The sequence below is a fragment of the Trichomycterus rosablanca genome, unplaced genomic scaffold, assembly GCF_030014385.1.
Source record: "Trichomycterus rosablanca isolate fTriRos1 unplaced genomic scaffold, fTriRos1.hap1 scaffold_196, whole genome shotgun sequence".
Lineage (NCBI taxonomy): Eukaryota > Metazoa > Chordata > Actinopteri > Siluriformes > Trichomycteridae > Trichomycterus > Trichomycterus rosablanca.
In genome coordinates this window covers 48,788-66,967 of record NW_026947024.1, presented here as the reverse complement: position 1 = coordinate 66,967, position 18,180 = coordinate 48,788, and the positions used below count along the sequence as shown (strand labels likewise).

At 38.5% G+C, this 18,180-nt stretch overlaps 1 long non-coding RNA gene across 1 annotated transcript; it reads left to right on the top strand.

Moving 5' to 3' along the window:
• The first annotated feature begins 13,026 nt into the window (after positions 1–13,026).
• On the top strand, positions 13,027–15,072 carry LOC134306510 (uncharacterized). The gene is made up of 3 exons (XR_010009263.1): positions 13,027–13,075; positions 13,797–13,892; positions 14,575–15,072. It is a non-coding gene; the product is annotated as an uncharacterized LOC134306510 (long non-coding RNA).
• Positions 15,073–18,180: the final 3,108 nt, after the last annotated feature.

The following is an 18,180-nucleotide window of genomic DNA, read 5'->3' as shown; positions in this document are numbered from 1 at the left end:
CAGATAGTGTCCTCAGTTCCCAAACACTTACTGAGTGTTGTTAAAAGGAAAGGTGATGTAACACAGTGGTAAACATGCCCCTGTCCCAACTTCTTTGGAACGTGTTGCAGGCATCAAATTCAAAATGAGTGAATATTTGCAAAACACAATAAAGTTTATCTGTTTGAACATTAAATATCTTGTCTTCGTAGTGTATTCAATTGAATATGGGTTGAAAAGGATTTGCAAATCATCGTATTCTGTTTTTATTTACGTTTTACACAACATCCCAACTTCATTGGAATTGGGGTTGTACATGGAAACAGTCACATCTTATCTCACCTGTTCTTACAATAATAAACCTCTATTTAACACAGAGTTCAGGAAGATGCTTTTAGAACCGGAGCAAACGACATCTCTTCTGTCTGAAACGGTGTGAGGGCTATCACAGACTACAAAAGACATCCCCCATCTTTTAAACCCACTTAACAACTACCACAGATACTACAGATGGCCAATCAGACGCCAGTCCTCTGTTCAACCCCCATACCTGTCACCCCCAATTCTCAATGTCACTTAGCAAGAGGTGAAGAACCATCGTTATCATGCAGAACTTTGAAAAAAAGCTGGTCAAGTCCACAACCTGGGATTTATAGATGATGCAATTAACATTATTACATTCTTTATTGAAGCATCTAGATCCTTGAGCAACACACGCCAGTCTTTAGCTCCATCATCACTGAGCTATTAGAGGTAAAACTTCTTAATCTACATGTAGCCGGGTTGATGAATAAAGTGGTAACTGAGTATCAAGGCCTGCACTTCCAGACTCCTACAAAGCTTTTACCTCGCCACCATAAAAACACTCAACTCTCAAAACTTTGCATTCTTGTAAATAATGTGCAATTTATAGGAACTGTGCAATAACAGGTATTTTTGTATCTAGATGTGTATATGTTTTGTCGTGGGAATTCAAAATAACCCTTAAAGATTGACACAGACAAACGGGATAATGATAAAAGCAAATCTATTTATTACTCAGCTGAGGGTCCATCTCAATGCAAACCACTCACACAGCTTTACAGAGAGAAAGGGCGACTCCTGTCTGCCCCGTCACAGTATTTATACCCCGCTTTACTGCCCCTTTAGGCTAACTCTGCTCAGCAACCCAGCTCAAGGCCAACCTTCCCCACTAAACTTGTTTATCATCCTACAAGAATAGTCAGTTTGTTAGAAACATGGCGTACTTTAACAAGAATGCACCTGTATCAAAACTGCGCGTGCACTCCCGCACACACCATCCTGAAACCCATGCACTCCCACAGAAGCAAAAAGCCCATGCCAAGGTCAACATATCTCTGGACCTAAGAAACCTTCCAATAGTCTCTTTTACCTTTGCTAATTAACTAAGAAAGCAGAAACTTATGAGTTTAATGCAAATAATTAATAAAATATAAAATTTCCATTCACAGTTTATTTGTAAATACATGTGTGTATATACACCCATCAGCCATAACATTAAAACCCCCTCTTTGCTTCAACACTCACTGTTCAATTTGTCAGCTCCACTTACCATATAGAAGCACTTTGTAGTTTTACAATTACTGACTGTAGTCCATCTGTTTCTCTACATGCTTTGTTAGCCCCCTTTCATGCTGTTCTTCAATGGTCAGGACCCTCACAGGACCACCACAGAGCAGGTATTATTTAGGTGGTGGATCATTCTCAGCACTGCAGTGACACTGACATGGTGGTGGTGTGTTAGTGTGTGTTGTGCTGGTATGAGTGGATCAGACACAGCAGCGCTGCTGGAGTTTTTAAACACCTCAATGTCACGGCTGGACTGAGAATTGTCCACCAACCAAAAAATATCCAGCCAACAGCACCACCATGTCAGTGTCACTGCAGTGCTGAGAATGATCCACTACCTAAATAATACCTGCTCTGTGGTGGTCCTGACCATTGAAGAACAGGGTGAAAAAGGTACGTAGAGAAACAGATGGACTACAGTCCATAATTGCTCCTATATGGTAAGTGGAGCTGATAAAATGGACAGTGACTGTAGAAACAAGGAGGTGGTTTTAATGTTATGGCTGATCGGTGTATCAGTGTCAAGGAGATGCTCGAAAATTTTGTTGTGCAATGACAGTAAAGGCATTCTAATCTATTCTATTTTATTCTATTCTATTCTATTTTATTCTATTCTATAAACTAGTATTATCTTCATCCCACACATGAGCACAAGTTTACCAAGTCAAAGTTTTTATATACACAAGTGTGTGTGTGTGTGTGTGTGTGTGATGGCTAAACTACATGAGAAAGTTTTAGAGAGGAGAGTTTTGATCAACAAGAACAAAACTAACCAAAACAATGTGCAGAACTTCATGCTCAGCTCATAAGCGGTGAGAAGAGCAGAAATACTAGGCTTAATACCATAAGTATATGGACATAAGTGTAACTTAGATCTAACACCAACTTAGTGTTGGGTCACTGCTGGCTGGATTGTTCATTTGTACATCCACTAATAAAATTGAACACGATCCTACAGTCCTTTAAATGATGAAACTGTACATCTTACATACTTAGTACAGATCAGATTAATGACTTTTGTCAGAACATTCCAGCAAAAACCAACCTTTTAAACAAAGCTCGAAGAACTTGATGTATTTTTATTAAAAACAATCTGTACAAATGCAAAAGAACTTGATGTGTTTCTATAAAAGTGTTAGATTTAACAATGAAGAAACTCAGTTCAGATCGACTGATTCATTTAGCTGGGTCGGTTCAAATGAATCGGTTGATCAGTATTGCTGCCAGTTAGAGAATGAAAAGAGAGTTAAAGCTCCTCAAATCCTCACGGTGATATTTTACTATAAACTCTAGTATTATTATTAATTAGAATGTAGTAAATAAATAAAGTTTAATACATAAACAAACATTGTACTTACAGATGATTCACTTTTACGCAGAGCTGTTCATTCGACTCAGTTGTATGAAAGAAACGTGGCTGCTGGTTCTGCCTCTCTTCACATACTCACCGACTCCACCCACTGTCTAGTTACCATAGAGATATTACAACCAGACCACACCCCCCACCATGCAACACACCTCACACCAGTGGTGTAATGTACCATAGTAAATAATACTTCATTACAGTACTTAAGTATTTTTAGAGTATCTGTACTTTACTTTATGTTTTGAATTTCAATTAACATTTACTTTAACTCCACTACATTTCCTAAATAAATTGTAAACTTTTACTCTGATACATTTGCCGTATGTGAATTCGTTACTACAAAATAAAACAAGTAATTTGGTAGCTAAATGATGTAAGATTTGTGACAGACTGCAAGCAGGTCTGGTGAATCAGTGCCTGTAAGTTAGATCAGCGGTTAAACACATTAATGCGCAAGTGCTTACAGGTTCTCTACAAGCAGAGGAAAGATTCATGGTGTTGAGGTAAATGCACGTCTTTAACAGCACCATACGTTTTGTTAAACTCTCTTTAGTTGCTTCAAATTAATTCAGACAACATTCAGTGGTTATAGGTTATTGGGATATATACAGTCACATTACAGGCTGGTTCAGAAACAGCACCAAGCAGGACTGGCAGGTTCTCCAGAGGGTGATGCGTTCAGCTGAGCGCATCATCCGGACCAAGTTACCTGACCTACAGTCCATATACAGGAAACGTTGCTGGACAAGGGCCAGGAGGATAGTAAAGGATCCCAGTCATCCCAATAATGGACTGTTTTCTCTGTTACAGGATGAGAAAGAGCTTCTTCCCACAAGCTCCGGGTCCTCAACCAGAATATCATTCAGGACTAAATTTACACAAATCTAAAATATATATATATATAAGCCATAACATTAAAACCACCTCCTTGTTTCTACATTCACTTCTATTTTATCAGCTCCACTTACCATATAGAAGCACTTTGTAGTTCTACAATTACTGACTGTAGTCCATCTGTTTCTCTGTATGCTTTGTTAGCCCCCTTTCATGCTGTTCTTCAATGGTCAGGACCCCCACAGGACCACCACAGAGCAGGTATTATTTAGGTGGTGGATCAATGCAGCAAGGTTGACTGGGCGGTGCTTCACAGTACAGATGGACAATGACCCAAAACATACTGCAAAAGCATCCCAGGAGTTTTTTTTAAGGCAAAGAAGTGGAATATTCTGCAATGGCCGAGTCAATCACCAGATCTCAACCCTATTGAGCATGCATTTCACTTGCTTAAGACAAAACTTAAGGCAGAAAGACCCACAAACAAGCAACAACTGAAGACAGCTGCAGTAAAGGCCTGGCAAAGCATCACAAAGGAGGAAACCCAGCGTTTGGTGATGTCCATGGGTTCCAGACTTCAGGCAGTCATTGCCTGCGAAGGATTCTCAACAAAGTATTAAAAATGAACATTTTATTTATTGTAAAGGTAAGTTGTCCAATTACTTTCAAGCCCCTGAAATGAGGAGGCTTTGTAGAAAAATGGTTGCAATTCCTAAACGTTTCATAGGATATTTTTGTTCAACCCCTTGAATGAAACCTGGAAGTCTACACTTTAATTGCATCTCAGTTGTTTCATTTTAAATCCAGTAAGGTGGCATGCAGAGCCCAAATCATGAAGATTGTGTCACTGTCCAAATATTTCTGGGCCTAACTGTACGTATGTGTATATAACATGATGTTATATAAAGGCCTGTCACACCCATGGCCTTTCTGTCTGATCACATGTTAATAATTCCTCACAATAATAATTAACAATGATTTACCATGATAGGAAACATGTAACATTATTTATTTCTATTAATCTCAATCTGTTTTAATATTTGAAAGTCAGAGTTATCACAACTCTGATATTTTTCTTGACAGTTTCGTATGAATGAGCACATTTGTAGCATTTTGATCAAAATTATTTCATTTTTTAGGAAAGCATTAACTGTCACATCTTCAAATAATGTCCCGTTTGTATCAATTCCTTTGTGAAATTTCAGCAGAGTGAGATAGATGTGGCCTTGTGCCTGATATTGAACTTCGCTCCCAGACAAGGTCAGAGTTCATATATACATAAAATACATAAAAATACATTTTTTATTCACTTTTGTCACTTTCAAATCTACATCAATGCAAGGTGTTATTGATTCAAAAATAACAGCAACACAAATAAAATTTTTAGATGGAGCTCCATGATGACTAGTGCTATTTTTGGAACACGACTTGGTGACCCTGCTTTAGATTATCCCTATTAATCATACACTAAAGTTATTAACTATATGTTCAAAAGTACTTGAACACCTGATTAAAACTTGTTGGACCATTTCAAAAACAAACAGCATTAAAATGTAAAACAGCCTTCTGAGAAGGCTTGGCACTTTTACTAATGTTAACCTTTATGCCAGCTGAGGCTGAAGCCTGTATGTTTAAGGTCGCCCTGCCAACAATCACAAGCCCATGTGGCTATATTTATCACAGTACCAAGACAGTTTCTCAGGCAGTGTCATCTGAGGAATCAAGGTTTCAGGGGTTCATTAGTTTTGAACAAAGTGTTGTTGAAAACTTTTGGCCAGCATGGTCCAGGTAGTAAAACCCACTTTGTGTTGTTAAAATGTAAATATCAAGACAATACTAAACAGAAGCAGTTGTTTTTTAGAGAATATTACATGTGCTTTTTTGAAGCTCATATATCGTCCTGTGTAATTCACGCTCTGTTTCCTCCTTGCTCTGTTTAAACTGATCATATTCCTTCTGTGTACCACGGTACAGCTCATCGAGAAGTTCATAATCCTTCTGGTGCTTGGTAATCAGTTCCTCTATGTGTTTTTCTAACTGAGCTTTAACATCATTAAATTGCTCGGCTTGACTTCTAGCTTCATCATCATATTTGCTCTTCATGTCCAGCTCTTTCTTCTCGTAGTTCTTTTTCATTTCCTCACGCTCTCGTTCTTCTTTCTCTCTTCTGTCTCTGTCTTCTTTCTCTCTTCTCTTGATCTCTTCCTGTCTTTCTCTCTCAATTTCCTCTTTTAGTGTCTTTATCCTCTGCCTGTCTTCTTCTCTTCTTTTATAGTACTCACCGGTTCTTCTCTCCCACTCTTCTTTTCTAATTCTTTCTCGTTCTTCATACTCTTTCTTCATTTTTAGTTTGTATTCCTCATACTCTCGCTCTCTCTGCTCTCCTTCCTTTCTTTCAGTTTCTTTCCACTGTTCTCTTTCCTCTTCTCTTTTATGTCTTTCATCTTCTCTTTCCTTCTCAAAGTTTCTTCTTATTTGTTCTTGTTTTTCTTCCTGTTCTTTCACTTCTTTATCATGTTTCTCTTTTGTTCTCGTTTGTTCTTCCTCTCTTGCTCTCATCTTCTCCTCCCATTCCATCTCCTGTTCTCTCAGTTTTCTCTCAATATCATCTTTTATTTCCTTTTTATTATTTTCTGCCTCCTTCATTTTCCTCTTCCAGTTCTCCTGTTCTTCTTCTTGTTCTTTTCTTCTCTTTTGTTCTTCCTCGTCTTTCTTTTTAATCTCTTCTTGTTGCCTGATTTGTAGTTTCTCCATTGCTTCTTTTTGTTCATGTTCAAAACGTTCCCTCTCGATTTTTTCTCTTTCTGCTCTCCTCCGGTCCTCCTCGTCTTTTTCAGCTTGCTGCTTGAGAAATGTAGTATTTTGGTTTTCCATTTCCTTCCTCATCTCCTCCAACATGTGATCATTCTCTGCCTTTTGTCGTTCATCCTCTTCTGATCTTCTTAGGTCCTCCAGCCTTCGTTTCTCCTTTTCTTCTTCTTCTTTTTTCTCAAACTCTCGTCTCAGTACTTCCTCCTTTTCCTTAAACACTTTTTCTCTTTCACATCTCTCCTGTTCCAGCTTTTCTTTCTCTTTCTCCATACTCTTCCTTATCTTCTCCAGCTCTTCTTCATATTTGTATTTCAGAGCTTCTTTTTCAGCTTGCATCTGTTCCTCCTTCTCTTTCAGTATTTTCTTCTGTTTCTGCTGAATGGAATTTTCTGCCGCCTCAAACATCTCATTTGTAAAGTAATTGTTTTTGTCAGACTTTATCATTCCTTCTATCATTCGGATAAGATCATGGACTTGTGTACGATCGTTCTTTTCTTTATTATTGAACACATGAACTCTTCCACCACAGTCCCTGATTAGTTTATCCATGCTTTTATGACCACTATTTTTGATAAATTGTTCAAAAGTTTGATCTTCCAGGTTATCTCCGTGTGTAAACAGCACTATGGTGAACTTTGCTGCCTCAGTACCAAACATTTTCTTGATCAAACTCAAAGTCTCCAGCTCTTCCTGTGTGATTCTTCCTACAATTAACACAATGATAAAGGCGTGAGGTCCAGGAGCAGAGAGTGAGATACATTTCACTATTTCTTCAACTGCTTCTATATTTGACAATGTGGTGTCAAAAAGTCCTGGAGTATCAACAACAGCAATGGATTTGCCCTCAACTTCTCCAACTCCCTTCTGGCCAATTTTTGTCACAGAGGACAAGCTGACATTACACTGAAATTCTTTATGTCCAAGGATGGTGTTTCCTGATGCACTTTTCCCATTTCCTGTTTTTCCAATAAGAACAATTCTCAGACTCCCAGAATCAGGTGATTCACCCTCAGCACCTGAAAATAAAAGTTACATTTATTTAATCTTTTATTCTAGTGTGAATTTTATCTTTGCATAAATATTATTAATACTGCTAATAATAAATTTTTTAATTACAACGTACCATCCAGTTCTTTGTTTAAAATAAAGTTCTAACATCTCTTTAACATTGCATGGTTTCTCTGGTATGAGCTTATTTATACATTGGCATTACTTTTATTCTAATTTGCCAATTGGTGGGATTTTGGTTGGAGCTTAGGTTTTTAGAGTTTGAATCTCAGCAGTGCTAATGACCTGGCTGCATTAACCTGGAAGTATTAACACAATCAAATACTACTTCTAAAATGTAGATCCAGTAGTCATATTCCAAAATGAGAAGAATTCTGCTACAGTAGAATGTTACTGAATGTGTACACGGTGTATTTGATAAGATGTGCATCAATTGCATTGTATGACCTCCGAAACCCAGTTCCAGGTGGTTTAGACCAGTTCCTATGTTCGAGCTAAGAAATCTCTTTTAACGGTGGAATCTTCCACTGTTCTACAAGGTCACTAACATTAGTATAAATAGACGTGTATTTTATCAGTTGTTATCACATACACAGAGCCTCAGTGTATCTTCTCTCTGCAGACAAGATATCTTACTCACAATCCAGTCTTTGAGGTATTTTTATGGATTTTCCATCACAAATCCTACTACATCTACCTATGAAATATAAAAAAGCCCTTGGTAATAAGCACCAATGGTAAAAGTGCAATTGATGGTGTAAGAAGAAAATTATTTAAGGGCTGAAAAAATAATAATACAGTTTTGGAGAGTCTATAGAAAGTCCTGACTTAAACCTCATTGAAAGGCTTTGGCAGGTTTTTAAATGGGCTGCTAATGAATGAACATTTTCAAACATGAGCTCATCTAGGTTGCAATGGTTCCTGTTAAAGGTGGCACAAATAGTTTTAAGGATTTTTCACATTGATGATTTAAATGTTGTACAGCCTATTTTCAACAAAAAATGAAATAATTTATTAAAATCATGTTTCCTTGTGTTCTCTATGTCTAGAGACACTAGTGACACTACTTACATGTTTGCTGTAGATGTTTCTGTAGCTGCTTGATTTTCTCCTCCATCTCAGCCAGTTTGTTCTCTAGTTCTTGTTTAACTCTGTCTTTTTGTGCTTCAACATACATCAGGAGAGAATAAAACTTGTTGGTAGTCGCCATCTTCTTTACTTGATCCAACAGAGCTGGTACCTGCTGGAGTCTTTCACTCTCTGTTTTCTGTAACATGATGTATCTACCACTGCACATGCTGAGAAGTTCTTCTGTTTCTGAACTTTGTTTAATAAAGTTTATTGCTGCAGTTTCATCAGTGTTACTGTTGCTAAAGAGGACGATGGTGTGGTCATTCATTCTGGAGCTGAAGATCCTCTGGATCATCTTGATTTCTGCTTTATCTTCATCCTGAAGTGGACCAACAGGTATGATGATGATGAAAGCATGAACTCCAGGATTACAAAGAGATACACACTGAAGAGTCTCTCGCATCACTTCCTCTTCTGAGTGCAGAGTGCTGTAGTGAGTCGGAGTCTCCACCAGTGTGACCTGGTATCCACTCACCACACCCTTCCTCATCAAACACTCTGATCTGGGATCTGATATCAGTTCTGTCTGCTTCAGAATGAGATCTGATATTGAAGATTTGAGTTCATCACTACCACACAGCACCAAGTTCAACACTGGCAATGTAGAGACTCCTTCTGGTACTGAAGTAACAGAGTAAAAGTGGTAAAATTGCAAACAAATAGAATAAGTAAAGTTACATTTGCTTAATCACCTACAGCACAGGCATTTTCTTTAAAAGGCTTCCATGAGTAACTGTTCACAGAAAGATTGAGGTTGCTCGGTTGTATATAGCCAAGTTACATGTTTACCCAAAATAATACTGCTTAAGTAGACATTTACACAAGCTAAACAAACTTTTACAAAGCAGAGTCAAAGTGTACAAATAACAGTTATATAACAGGAATATAAAAGGTTAAAAATAATTTGATATTTAGAGGTATTATTACCCGAACATGCTGAATACTTACTTTGTATAATTTCGTCTTTGATTCTTCTTGACCATTTTGGTATCACTGATGCAATACCTTTAAATTTATTACAGAAATAAAAAAATATTTAGATATTAGTATTACAAACCCAAATCAGAAAAAGTTGGGACAGCATGGAAAATGCAAATAATAAAGTTAGTTTGTTAGTAAGTTTCTTACATTTACTTTGACTTTTATTTGATGTCAGACAGGATGAACCTGAGATATTTCATCTTTTATCTGCTCAACTTCATTTCATGTATTAATAAACATCCATTCCTGCATTTCAGTTCTGCAACACATTCCAAAAAAAGTTGAGACAGTAAAGCATTTACCACTCTGTAATGTTGTCGTTCCTTTTCACCACTTAAAAGAGGTTTTGGCACCGAGGAGACCAAGTGATTTAGTGTTTCAGCTTTTATTTTGTCTCGTTCTTCCTGCAAACACGTCTTAAGATGTGCAGCAGTACGGGGGGTCGTCACTGTTTCAAAATCCTCCACACGTTCTCTACTGGAGACAGGTCAGGACTGCAGGCAGGCCAGTCTAGTACCTGTACCCTCTTCTTCCACAGCCACGCCTTTGTAATGTGTGCAGCAGCTGGTTTTGCATCGTCTTGTTAAAAATTGCTGGACGTCCCTGGAAAAGACGACGTCTTGAGGGCAGCACATGTTGATCTCTATGTACCTTTCTGCATAAATGCTGGATCACAGAGTGTAAATGACCTTTACCAAGGGCACTGATACACCCCCATACCATGCAACTAATGTGGTTGAGCAGTCACTAAAGCATTTCACTGCCAGTTGTACTGTGTATGACTATGTATGTGACAAATAAACCTTGATTTGATTTGATACCATGACAGACCCTGGTACTGACACACTTCCATACCATGACAGACCCTGGCACTGACACATCCTATACCATGACAGACCCTGGCTGGCAAAGCTTTAGATTGGGCTACCGCTGTTTGGGACAGACTCATATGCATCATTTGTTGAGGAGATCAAAACTGTTTGGTCGCATGTACTGCAGTGCAGCTGGTCGTGTTCTTCATGATTGTCGGGCTCGCTCACACAGACCCCAGGCACCGACCCCAGGAAAGCACATGGAGGCTACCCCACGTGCTAATGTGGTGAGTGTACTAGCTCTGGGGTTGGTTTTAAAGTCCTTCTTTTTACTCGTGACATTTACCTGCACCAGTTCTATGTCTGTTTTTCCAGCACTGGTAGATTCCGGAGCAGAGGGGAATTTCATCCATTCCAGACTGGAGGAACAACTCCAGCTGCAAGTAGATCTTTTGAACTCACCTTTGAGACTGTTGGCAGTGGATGGGGATCCAGTATGAGAGGGTGTTGTGTCACGTCTTACCAAGTCTGTACAGATGTCTGCCAGTACTCGTCAATCTCGTAATGGTTCCAGTGCAACTTGTAGAACTGCTTCCGGTGGCGTGGGTAGTATTCGTCGTAGTCCGTCTCAGACTCCTTGGCGGGGAGTACTGTCACGAGTACCAACTCTCTCTCTGCCTCTGACAACATAGACTACAATTCCTATGCTCCCACGGACTCTCACGTGACTGTCACATGTCCCCAGTCAGCCAATCCTGATTGGTCCTCACGCTCACCGTCTCCAGAGTTTTGATTCTGTTTAGCTGTGTTTAATTCCATGAACTTTATTTAAATACTTCTGTTTGTCTCGTCGCGAAGTATTGCAGACCGTATTTTTGTGCATACAGAGCGTTCCTTAATACTGGATCTAGTCGTTACCGTGTATGACCATTTTCTTCTTCCGATTACTGTTTTTGCCTGCGCCATTTGGTTTTCTCTGCCTGTCTGTTTGTCTTTCAGTTTTTGACTTTGCCTGACTTTGTTAACCAGACAAAACATAAAATATCCTGGGTTCAAACTTTCTGCAATCAAATAAAAGTCAAAGTAAATTTAAGAAGCACTGTGTTTTTTATTTTATTTGCATTTTCCATGCTGTCCCAACTTCTTCTGATTTGGGGTTGTAAAAATTTCAAGTTAAAGTCAAATGAACATGGATCTCTGTGTGTAATCACTAAGATTGCAGGCATTAATTTACAGCCCAAACAACTGACCACAAAATACTTACACTAGCCACATCAACTATAATTAAACACAATACAGTTATAAAACAATAAATACCAACAACTACAGTGATTAGAAAGGATTCATCCAGTCAGTACCTCGGCGTATAATTATGCAATTTATGTTTATATAACTATACATATAACAAAATATATGAGTAATAAAAATAGTGCTTTGTAATCACTGTTTATGTTTTTAGCAGCTCCAGTTATCCTAATTGCATGTCTTTGGACTTGTGTGAAGAAACCTAGAGCTCCCAGAGGAAACCCAGATACAGGAAAACATGCAAACTCCACATAGAAAAGACCTGGGCCGCTTCATCAGGGAAGTAAACCCAAGACCATCTCACTGCAACACTGTACCACTCTGGGCAGAAATCCTGATTTTAAGTTTACTCATTATAAGTACTAGAATTAGACTAAAATATATTTGATCAGATTGGGATAATCAAAGTTACAACCAGAACTTGGTCTTAGTCAGATTGTTCGTGTCCAGTTTAATACGCTCAGTGACTGAGGGCGAGGTTTGCACACAGGTCCTAAGGATAATAAAACTGTAAGAAACACTGCTGTGCCACCATGTTATAAATGATTACTTACCCTTTTCTTTAACCTGTTCCATTATACTTTGTTTAGTTCCCCTTTTTTGTGTTGTAGATCCGTCATCTATTGGGAACAAAATGTTCTTCACATTTTTAACGCTTTTACACGTGAGGTGACCTCCATTCTTTTTAACCATTATTTCAATGTCCTGAAAAAGCCGGCAAACATTTTTTTCATTCTTAGGTAACTCTTTGAGTTTGTGATGCTTCATAGGACAGTTTTCCTTTAGCTTCTGAAAAGCATCAGACGTTCTCTTGAAACTACCACCTGTACTGTCTGTTCTGATCAAAATGGAATACTGTAGAGCTTTGTCACTGAAGCAGTTCAGTATGGAGATCAGCCGCATTCGTTCCACCTCTGTAAAGCTGTATGATTTTACCAGAATTAAAAACACATGAGGCCCTGCACTGTAAACCCGAACAGTACTGTTAACTTATACATTTTATTGGTTTAGCAATCAAAACCTGTTATTTAGTTAACCCAACATTAAAGTTTTGCACTATATTAACTTGTTGTTATGTTTTAATTTTACCTAAGTACATATTTTTGAGTAAGCGTCGTCACCTATACTATAACTTATGAGTATACAAAGACACCCAGCGTCTGACGTCATCAACGTGCCCTGTGTCCCGGATTTACCTTTTCAAAGTGGTGAAGATGGCGGCACGTTAACGGATGAGAAGATTTTTTGAGCAAAACGGGTAAGTTAAGTACTTGTTTGTTAAAACTTGTGAGGGCACAGATATTGTTTTTTGAAAACAATTTGTGGGTCTTTATTTTTTCAAACTTAGGTTTGTGACTGTATCAGTATCTGACGCCAGCTTGGAAAAAGTTCGTTTATTTTTACTCGGTTATTACTTAACTGACAATGCATGAGCATTTTTAAATGATGAGTAGTTAAAGTGCAGCACTAGGGACAAATACAACATGACTCCAGTATTAGCATATGTTCGCAGCAGTCTGTTTCTCGGTTATATTCACTAAACGAGCTTTTTTCGGAAGTAAAAAGAGAGACTAGCCTAGAAACACATGTAGAACTTCCATTTCTGGCGAGATTTTTTTGGCACATCAAGGAAAATCCACAAGTTAAGTGCAGTGACTGGAATTGCCATCACTGTCTTGTTTAACGGTCTCTCGTTTTTCTTTTGTCTCTATGGGTCAACCCAACATAACCTAGCCTATCAGTATCAAAATTATTAAACTTTGTTTCTGGTTAAAGGATATATACAGTACAACACTCATGTGTCCGATACTTAGTTACAATAAAGTTAAAATAAGTTCATGTATTAGTATGGAGCTGAACCACTATACTGCCAAGTTGAATTGGAGGGCTAAATTATTTTGTGTGTAGAGATGATATAGGCAGAACAGACTTGTGGTTGATTAAATTTTTACAATAACTATTTCTTTTTATTTGTCAAGGAAGAAAATGATGTCAATGTAAGACGCACTTTGTCCCTTCACGCACTTCCTGTCTACCTGCGCGAGGATGCCTCAGAGTTCTTCAAGACCTTCAATGTAAGCAATGTGATGTGGAAATGTCAATTAGTTCAGTGCATACATATCATAAAGTAAACCAACTTGAATGTGTCCTCCAGGATTTCACATAATTGTATCAGACTTTAAAAATGCATATTAATTTATACAAAAACTATATGAACATTATTTTGATTACCATATAGTTTTGTATGTTTGCAAGTCTATCTTAACAGTTGTGAAATGCCTTATAGTGATTGGCCCTGTTTACACTTGCCAAACTAAAGTTTGTGGTTATGTCACATTATATACATTTGGTCCGATTATTTTTGGTTTCACATGGCAGATTAGTCAGTGCACTAAAGAATTTTGCTGCATCCTGTCGTCATCATCACCTACAGGGGCTGCGTCTCCCTATACTTGATGGTTTGTAGAAGGGCGTGCGTCTGAAGTCAGTGTGTTGTCAATTCGGCGAGTAGCCATTCCAGAGGTGTGTGTGTGTGTGTGTGTGTGTGTGTGTGTGTGTGTGTGTGTGTGTGTGTGTGTGTGTGTGTGTGTGTGTGTGTGTGTTTGTTTCCAGGTGAGAAATGCAAGGTGTAAGCATCAACACAGGCTTAAAAATGCAAACCTATAAAAGTGTGACAAGAGCAATGATGAACATACAGTTCATGACTTGTAGCCTTCATTCTGCCACTTTCCTCATTAGAGTGTTTGTGTTTTGCAGCAGGAAGAGGAGCCAGATATCACCGACACTCCTGTTGCTCCTTTTAATACTGGTGGAGACTCCTTCAACCCCAACAGCATCTTTGTTGTAGTTGAGGGGGGCATTATTGTGAGTGGTCTTCCCTGGTTGCCTGATGCATTCATTGTGTTGTTTGGCTTGATCTATGCTTTCAATTTACAATATCCAAAGAAACTCATCCACACATTCACCTTTGTCCAGAAAATACTGATGTGTCTGGATGATGGTAAACCACTGAAACCATGCCTGCTGAGTCTGAAAAATGATTTGTTGGAACACTAAACCAAGCTTGAATGCACATGTGCATAAATGTTCCATACATGTACACTGACCAGCCATTTCACTCCATTCACTGCTGTGTCTGATCCTACTGTACCAGGAGAACACACACTAACACACCACCACCATGTTAGGGTCACTCTGTGGTGGTGGTAGTGTTAGTGGGTGTTCTGCTGATCCAATTGTACCAGGAGAACACACACTAACACACCACCACCATGTTAGGGTCACTCTGTGGTGGTGGTAGTGTTAGTGGGTGTTCTGCTGATCCAATTGTACCAGGAGAACACACACTAACACACCACCACCATGTTAGGGTCACTCTGTGGTGGTGGTAGTGTTAGTGGGTGTTCTGCTGATCCAATTGTACCAGGAGAACACACACTAACACACCACCACCATGTTAGAGTCACTATGTGGTGGTGGTAGTGTTAGTGGGTGTTCTGCTGATCCAATTGTACCAGGAGAACACACACTAACACACCACCACCATGTTAGGGTCACTCTGTGGTGGTGGTAGTGTTAGTGGGTGTTCTGCTGATCCAATTGTACCAGGAGAACACACACTAACACACCACCACCATGTTAGGGTCACTCTGTGGTGGTGGTAGTGTTAGTGGGTGTTCTGCTGATCCAATTGTACCAGGAGAACACACACTAACACACCACCACCATGTTAGAGTCACTCTGTGGTGGTGGTAGTGTTAGTGGGTGTTCTGCTGATCCAATTGTACCAGGAGAACACACACTAACACACCACCACCATGTTAGGGTCACTCTGTGGTGGTGGTAGTGTTAGTGGGTGTTCTGCTGATCCAATTGTACCAGGAGAACACACACTAACACACCACCACCATGTTAGAGTCACTATGTGGTGGTGGTAGTGTTAGTGGGTGTTCTGCTGATCCAATTGTACCAGGAGAACACACACTAACACACCACCACCATGTTAGGGTCACTCTGTGGTGGTGGTAGTGTTAGTGGGTGTTCTGCTGATCCAATTGTACCAGGAGAACACACACTAACACACCACCACCATGTTAGGGTCACTCTGTGGTGGTGGTAGTGTTAGTGGGTGTTCTGCTGATCCAATTGTACCAGGAGAACACACACTAACACACCACCACCATGTTAGAGTCACTCTTTGCTCTGTGGTGCTGGTAGTGTTAGTGGGTGTTTTGCTGATCCAATTGTACCAGGAGAACACACACTAACACACCACCACCATGTTAGTCACTCTTTGCTCTGTGGTGCTGGTAGTGTTAGTGGGTGTTCTGCTGATCCAATTGTACCAGGACAACACACGCCAAAACACCACCACCAAAGTTCACAAAGTGACCCTAACATGGTGGTGGTGTGTTAGTGTGTGTTCTGCTGGTACAATTGGATAAGACACAGCAGCGCTGCAGAGATGTTCACTCACTGTTCATTCTATTAGACACATTAGATACATGGAGGTGTCTATAATCGAGTGGCCAGTGAGCGTGTGTGCTTCAGGCTAAGTAAATTAAAAATGCAGTTGATTGTAAACTGTTACAAATTTAACTTTTTGTTGTTTTGAGTCAAACGTTATTTGATTGTTTGGTCTTTTCTGTCAGAATATTACTGCTCATTTGATTGCAAATTTCACAGCTTAAAAGCTAGACAAAGACAATGTTAAGCATATGATGACTGACTGACTGAATTATTCAACTGTCAAAATTATTACAGATTAATATTTTTCCAACCAGCATGTTCAGCCTAATGCTGGAAAGACCGTTTACTGTGATGTACAATTGTTTATGCAGTTTGTTTTTCACATTTGATTATGATTATTAGGACACTTGAATGCATATATATATATATATATATATATATATATATATATATATATATATATATATATATATATATATATATATATATATATATATATATATATAAACATAACATACACGCCATGACATTGACCTTGTTTCTACACTCACTGTCCATTCTATCAGCTCTACTGACCATATAGAAACACATTGTAGTTCTACAATTCCAGACTGTTTCTGCGTCCGTTTCACTCCAGTAGCACTGCTGTGTCTGATCCACTCATACCAGCACAACACACACTAACACACCACCACCATGTCAGTGTCACTGCAGTGCTGAGAATCATCCACCACCTAAATAATACCTGCTCTGTGGTGGTCCTGCGGGGTCCTGACCATTTGAAGAACAGGATAAAAGGAAGCTAACAAAGTATGCAGAGAAACAGATGGATACTGTCTGGAATTATAGAACTACAAAGTGCTCCTATATGGTAAGTGGAGCTAATAGAATGTACAATGTGTGTAGAAATAAGGAGGTGGTGTTAAGGTTAAATATTGATTGCTTTCAATACAGCTGTGTAGGTATGAATGATGTTCAGGGGGAGATAAGTGCTCTTTTGTGTTTACCTCAAGATAATGTCTTTCACATTTTCAGTGTCATTATCTGTTGAGTGTTTACTGTGAAATATTTAATTATAGAAGATATTTCGAGCTCTAACAGTTATTGCCTTGGAATGGCAGCCTGTTTTTTGTGTTATTGCCTTTGGAATGGCAGTTTGTTTTTAAAGTGTTTTATAACTTTAATAAATAACTTATTCTTACATTGGTGTTATTTCATGTTTTGTGAATTACATGCTTAAAATTTTGTATGTTAAATTTTTAATTCATTGGTTTAAATGATCTTGACTAAGATTGACTAGCAGTTTGACACACTTATCTTTTTTTCCTAAAAGCAATAAGTTGTCTACTATCATATATTTTGTTATACGTAGTTTGATTAAGGTTGGTGGACCTTAATCAAATTATATAATGCTTACTAACACTAATGTAGTATGTAGAACTTAAAATATTGTAAATTGTAAATATTATATATAAGTTCAGTAAACTTAAAATGAACACTAAAAAAGAGTTCACTGACAATATAATTGTTAAGTACAGTATACTTAAAATATTGTAAATTGTAAATATTATATATAAGTTCAGAAAACTTAAAATGAACACTAAAAAAGAGTTCACTGAAAATATCATTGTTAAGTACAGTATACTTAAAAAATATATTACATACACTTAAATTTTCTTAGGTAATCGGTTACAACAAAAGTTTTGAGTTTTCTGAACTTGTTTGGTTTTACAGTGTGGATGAGAACGAGACAGACACTCTTTCACTTTCTGAATCACTTCTTCCTGAGAAAGATCTGGATCATAGAGAAGAGGTGGGTTGATGAGGGTAAAGCGTCCTCCCTTTACCTTTCCTTTAGCACTTGCACTGTGCTGATCTACTGAGCGTTGAGGA